This window comes from Sphaeramia orbicularis, chromosome 11 (assembly GCF_902148855.1).
Source record: "Sphaeramia orbicularis chromosome 11, fSphaOr1.1, whole genome shotgun sequence".
NCBI lineage: Eukaryota > Metazoa > Chordata > Actinopteri > Kurtiformes > Apogonidae > Sphaeramia > Sphaeramia orbicularis.
In genome coordinates, this window is record NC_043967.1 from 47,621,374 (window position 1) to 47,627,081 (window position 5,708).

The following is a 5,708-nucleotide window of genomic DNA, read 5'->3' on the forward strand; positions in this document are numbered from 1 at the left end:
CCTGCACATTCCACCTACAAATACTTTAATAATAATACTTTTTAAAAATAAGAAAAAAAACAACACAGTTAAAAAAAAAGTAAAGCTCGGTGTAAAAGGGCCAGATGTAGAGTCCAGAGCGGATCTGCAGACGCATTGGGTGGTGCCCTCCTGTTTCTCAGTATAAACCCAGCGGCTCCTCTGGCTCCTGGACTCTGGATTGTGATTGGCTGATCTGTGGCTGGAGCTGCCCTATACCTGTTCAACTCAGGAAAAAGAAGGGCTTCACTATAAGTTAAAGACATACCAAAGAACCTCATAACAATCACAAGATCAAGTTCATATTTGGTCACATCAGCTGTTTAGATCAGTGGTGTCAAACATACGGTCCACGGGCCCATGAGGGTCCAGTCTGGCCCATGGGATAAGTTTGTCAAATGCAAAAAACTACACTGAAGATTTTAACAGTCAGTGGTGTTAAAGGCAGGTTAAGGTGGTCAAGGCAGACGGCCATCCTCCAGCAGTCTGGGTCTGCTCCAAGTTTCTGTCTGTTAAAAGTGTAACGGGTCTGGTACAGAGGCTGAACCCAAATGCAAGACCAGTAGACAGATGTTGTGTCGAGAGTGTTTATTAAACACAGTCACAAAGGTTAGAGCAAAACACAGAATGATTAACAAGTCTGTGAAGACACTGAGCTCAGGACTAGACCTCTGGGCCGTGAGCGGGGTCAGTGGACGGACGGCGTGACCGAGCTGGAAAAATCCCAACGGCAACCTGACAAGGAAGAAGCAGAGGGATGTCAGAAAACAGACCAGGTCATACACGGGTAGGCAATACAGAAGGCAACGGGACATGAGGGACAGGCTAAAGTCACGGTCAGTGATCCAGGCGATGGGTCGAACACACAGGTAAACGTTGGAGGCTGAGGTATCACAGGGGTAAGGCAGAATCGGTAGTCGGATAAACGAACCAGGTCACAACAGATGAGCAGGCAGAACAGGAACAGGCAGAATCGGTGGTCGGTAGACAAAACGGGTCACAACGGGCAGACAGACTGACAGGATCCAAGAAACACTGGTAAGTAAGTACACAAACTGGCAAAGACAGAGGGGAAGACACAGGATTTGAATACACAAGAGGGCGGGAAGACAATTAGACACAGGTGGAACACATCAGGGCGGAGGCAGGTAATCAGACACAGGTGAAACAATCAAGGAGGGGAAGTAAAAACACCAGACAAGACACATGAGGGAAATTTAACAAAAAACAGGAAATGACAGACAAAACAGAAAAGACAGACAAAATCCAGACATTGTCTGGAAGCCGACATGACAGTACCCCCCCCTCTAGGGGATAGCACCGGACAGCCCAGGAACCTCCGGGTGGCGGTGATGGAAGTCCCAGATCAGGTCCGGGTCTAGGATGTAGGAGGCGGGCACCCAGGAACACTCTTCAGGGCCGTATCCTTCCCTGTCCACCAAGTATTGGAATCCCCTCCCCTGATGACGGGCCGCTAGGAGCCGGCAAACCATGTAGGCTGGGTCCCCATCAATGATCCGGGGTGGCGGTGGCGGCTGGGTAGGAGGGACTAACCGGCTCTCCTTAGCCGGCTTAACTTGACTCACATGGAATGTCGGATGGATTCTCATAGTCCTAGGTAGCTTCAGACGAAGAGAGACAGGGTTAATAATCTTTGAAATGGGGAAAGGGCCCACGAACCTGGGTGCCAGTTTACGGCTCTCCACCCTCAAAGGGAGATGACGGGTCGACAGCTACACACGCTGGAAGACCGGAGCAGGAGTCCTGTGCCGGTCCGCCGCTGCCTTGTAGATTCCTGAAGCCTTTAACAGAGCCTGTCTGGCACGAATCCAGGTCCTCTTGCACCTCCGTATCAGAGCCAGAGCCAATGGGACGCTGCCGTCCTTCTCCAGGGCCGGAAACAGAGGAGGTTGATAACCAAAAACTACATGAAATGGAGACAGACCAGAGGAAGCACAGGGTAATGAATTATGGGCATATTCTACCCAAATCAGCTGGCGGCTCCACAAAGCAGGGTTGTTAGAGGCCAATACTCTCAGACCGGCTTCCAACACCTGGTTGAGCTGCTCAGTCTGACCATTAGATTGGGGGTGGTAGCCCGAGGACAGACTGACAGAAGCTCCAGTAATTGAGCAAAAAGCACGCCAAAAACGTGCGACAAACTGAGGGCCCCTATCGGACACGATGTCCCTAGGGAACCCATGCAGGCGACAGATGTGGTACAAAACCGCCTCTGCCGTCTCTTTGGCAGAGGGGAGTTTAGGGAGCGGCACAAAATGAGCCATTTTAGAAAACCGGTCAACAATGGTTAAAACTGTGGTATTGCCATCTGATGGGGGCAGCCCCGTCACAAAGTCCAATGAAATGTCCGACCATGGTCTGCTGGGAACAGGTAACAGACATAACTGACCAACTGGGGGTTTATTAGAGGTCTTGCATGCCGCACAGATGGGACAGGGCGCCATGTATTGCGCCACCTCCCTTTCCATGGCGGGCCACCAAAAGCGCTGTCTGATCACAAAAATGGTCCGCTGGACTCCTGGGTGACACGTCAACCTGGATGGGTGGGCCCAGTAGATGACCTGCGGGCGGAGGTTAGTGGGGACAAACAGACGGTCTGGCAGAACGCCAGCCGGGATGTCACAATCATTTAATGCTTCCAAAACCGACCTCTCAATCTCCCACTGAACAGTCCCCACCACACATGCCTCAGGAAGAATATTCTCTGGTTCAGGATCAGCTTTATCAGGCATGAAAATTCTAGACAGAGCGTCGGGTTTCATATTCTTAGAGCCGGGTCGACATGAAAGGGAGAAATTGAAGCGTGTAAAAAACAGAGCCCACCTGGCCTGACGAGAGTTGAGTCTCTTAGCAGACTGCAGATATTCGAGGTTTTTGTGGTCCGTCCAGATCAGAAATGGAATCTCAGTCCCCTCGAGCCAATGACGCCATTCCTCCAGGGCCACCTTGATGGCTAACAACTCTCTGTTACCGATGTCGTAATTACTCTCCGCTTTGGATAATCTCCTCGAGAGGAAGGTGCACAGGTGGAGCCTGTTGTCCTTAGGAGAGCGTTGAGATATGACTGCTCCGACCCCCAAATCAGAGGTGTCCACCTCTACCACAAACTGAAGGGCCAGATCCGGGACTGACAGAATGGGGGCCGAAGTGAAAGCCTCCTTCAGCTTCACGAATGCCGCCTCTGCTTCAGGGCTCCATCTGAAAACAGACTTAGAAGAGGTGAGAGCATGCAAAGATGCAAAGGGGCAGCCACACTGCTGAACCCCCCGATAAACTTCCTATAGAAGTTAGCGAAGCCTAGGAACCTCTGGACATCTTTGTGAGTGGTGGGAGTGGGCCAATCCCTGACAGCACTGACCTTGTCTGGGTCCATTTGAACACTCCCCTCTGCGATGATAAAACCCAGAAAAGAAACAGACGGGCGGTGGAACTCACACTTTTCAGCTTTTACAAATAGTTGGTTTTGGAGGAGTCTCTGGAGCACCTGGCGGACATGCTGGACGTGTGACACTTCATCAGGGGAAAAAAATCAGAATGTCATCTAAGTAGACAAACACAAAAACATTGAGCATGTCTCGTAAAACGTCGTTGACTAGTGCTTGGAAAACAGCGGGGGCGTTAGTGAGGCCAAATGGCATCACCAGGTATTCATAGTGTCCGCTGGGTGTGTTAGAGGCTGTTTTCCACTCGTCCCCTTCTCTGATTCTCACTAAGTGGTAAGCATTACGGAGGTCTAGCTTGGTGAAAACTTTGGCACCATGTAGTAGTTCAAATGCAGAAGACATAAGTGGCAATGGGTATCTGTTTCAGATGGTAATGTCATTAAGGCCACAGTAATCAATACAAGGACGGAGTGTCTTATCCTTCTTATCAACAAAAAAGAAACCCGCCCCGGCTGGGGATGAGGAGGGTCGGATTAGGCCGGCTGCCAATGATTCATCTATATATTTCTTCATTGCTGCTGTCTCCGGACCAGACAGGGAATACAGCCTCCCCTTAGGGGGACAGGTTCCAGGACGTAGATCAATGGCACAGTCGTAAGGTCTGTGAGGGGGCAAAGCAGTGGCACAAGATTTATTGAAAACTTCCTTAAGGTCATGATAACATTCAGGTACCTTGTTATGGGCAGGAAAATCAGCCTCATGTTTTTTCAGGGTCTCAACGGATGCCACGGAGGCCTGGATGAGCTCTGGTGAGGAGACAGGTTTCCGGGCTTCTCCACAATGAGAGACACACTCCTCACCCCAGGAAAAAACCTCTCCCGTCTTCCAGTCAATCCGTGGATTGTGGAGAGTGAGCCACAGGTGACCTAAAATGAGAGGCTGAGCATCTGAATGGTAAATATGAAAACTGAGCTTTTCTGAATGACCATCCAGGAACTGGACTGTGACCAGTTGAGTACGTTGAACCACCCGACAGATGATGTGGTCGTCCAAAGCATGAGCCTCCAGGGGGTGCTGGACCGGGAGCAGACCGAGGTTGAGCTGTCTAGTAAGTCTTTCGTCCATCAGGTTAGTGTCTGAGCCGGAATCTATCAGAACAGAGTGCTGCAGAGAAACAGAGTCAGAGCACAAACAGACCATAGGTTGCACCCGAAAAGCGTTGGAAACACAGACGGTTCTGCTCAATAATGACTCCTCACCTGCCGCCGTTTTAGACTTAAGTGGACAGTTGATGACTCTGTGCCCCTTCTGACCACAATATAAGCATAGCCCAGCCGACAGACAGCGTTGGTGTTCCTTTGCTGACAGACGTGTCTGGCCTAACGGCATAGGTTCTTCTTTAGGGCCTCTGCCGGACTCTGGTACCGGATGGGGAGACTCAACGTGTGACTTACTATTATCAGCAGAAGAGGACTGACGGATCCATGAAGGTTCTGGCTGCCAAACCGCTGTTTGGTCTGAGACCCGGATCGCTGCCGTGATGACGTCATCTAGCGAATGGAGTTCCTGACGAAGCGCCATTTCTCATCCGATGGAGCGGGTAAGTCCGTTCTGAAAAGCAGTAATCAGTGCCTGTTCGTTCCACCCCGACTCCACTACCAAAGAGCGAAACTCACTCACATACTGCCTGACAGGGCGCTCTCCCTGCCTCAGCCTCATGAGTCTCTGACCAGCTTGTTGACCTCTGACAGGATGATCATATATTCTTTTTAACTCGGACATCAGACTTGACACTGACTGAACTATGGGTGACCTTTGTTCAAAAACAGCATTGAAAAAGCTTAGTGGAGGCCCCTCTAACAAACTAGCCACATACGCAATCTTAGCAGATTCACTGGAGAAACGTCGTGACTGGGATTCAAAAATTAATTGTATCTGGGTGCAGAAGCTTGTACAGGTATCAGGGTTACCTGAATACTTAGATGGAGGCGGGATATTCGGTTCCTCCAGGGGTCTACCAGGTGGACCTGTGGTAGTGGGTTCGACTGACAGAACCGGAGCAGAAGCCTGGTTACGGGTGAGCTGAGAAACCTGTGTGGATAGCTGAGTCATTTTGTCAATCAGGGAGTGCAGAATCTGATCATGTCCCCCCAGAAGTTGCCCCTGGGACCAAACAGCCTCCCGGACCTGGTCTAGGTCTGCTGGGTTCATGGTGTTGGCCAGTTTGTACTGTAACGGGTCTGGTACAGAGGCTGAACCCAAATGCAAGACCAGTAGACAGATGTT